The 1145-nt window shown below is 24.9% G+C and overlaps 1 protein-coding gene across 3 annotated transcripts in view; it reads left to right on the top strand.

The window, feature by feature from the left end:
- The window catches only part of LOC111614811 (lachesin-like), a 17424-nt gene that overhangs the window by 934 nt on the left and 15345 nt on the right, over positions 1 to 1145 (top strand). The window lies entirely within an intron of this gene.

Raw genomic sequence — 1145 nt, 5'->3', positions numbered from 1 at the left:
AAAAAATATACATAATCTAGTATTTTTACAAGAAATTTACAAAATATCCTTCTTTCTTTTCTCTCTTTCTCTCTTAAAAAAAAAAAAATAAAAAAAATTCTTAAATCTCTGGAAGAATTAACTTTACACAATTTACCAAGTTGACAATCTTGCTATTGCTTCGATACATTAGGATGTAAATATAAAAATGATTGTAACAAGCATACATTATGCAAATAAATTTGGCGTCAGACTAAACATCTGCTTTGAATGAGTTTTCAAGAAACTAACACTAATATAATGTTTCTGACAGATTATTGAAACTAAGAGTAGATAAATGATCATAGTTTTTTCTTTTATTATTATTATTTTAGTTTTTTTTTATATTTTTATTTTTGACTATCTTCCAGAAAGATATTTAATTTCCATAATGCTCTATACGCTATAAAGTTTAAAATAGCATAACTTAAAAGAAACAAGTTTTAGATGAAGTAGCATCTGTTCCCATTCTATTTACATTATATACACTTTTTATTCTCTTCGATTGAAATAGAATTTGTATAACAACCTAATATGTGTGACTATCATTTCACAAACGATTTGAAAGTAAAAGTATGGATAGAATTTTTATTTTTTTTTTACAATTTCCTCCCTCCCTTGTTCTTCATCCTCCTTTCTTCCTTCATCCTTTATTTCTACAAAGTAATCATATATCTTGTACAGAAGCAGATTATATACCTTGATTCTTAGAAGTACGTTACGACATAAGTCATAAAATAAAACATTAGGAACATTATGAAAATTTTTTTTATTTTATTTTTTTCTTCTTTCTTTTTTACTCATATTTATCGATAAGTTACGATTGCTATTGTCTACAATAATATTGAATTTCTTAGTTTTACGAGAGGGAATGTTATTTAATTTGTGTTGCGTGTTTCTTATTGGTTGAATATCAAAAGAACAAATGTAGAGAAATATTTTATGGAAAAAAAATGAGGAAATATATATATATATATACATTTTTTTTTTTAATTTAATGATGTATTGCCACAATTATCAGATTTTGACTATATAAACCGCGATATCTCTAAAAGTTACAGTCACAGACTGAAAATTTATACGCCATTAGATTCGACAGACGATTCTGCACTAGAATATGTATAGAA

The sequence above is a fragment of the Centruroides sculpturatus genome, unplaced genomic scaffold (assembly GCF_000671375.1).
Source record: "Centruroides sculpturatus isolate CEXI.00-Female unplaced genomic scaffold, Cexi_2.0 scaffold2059, whole genome shotgun sequence".
NCBI lineage: Eukaryota > Metazoa > Arthropoda > Arachnida > Scorpiones > Buthidae > Centruroides > Centruroides sculpturatus.
The sequence above is the reverse complement of the archived record's forward strand: the minus strand, read 5'-3'. Positions and strand labels throughout refer to the sequence as shown.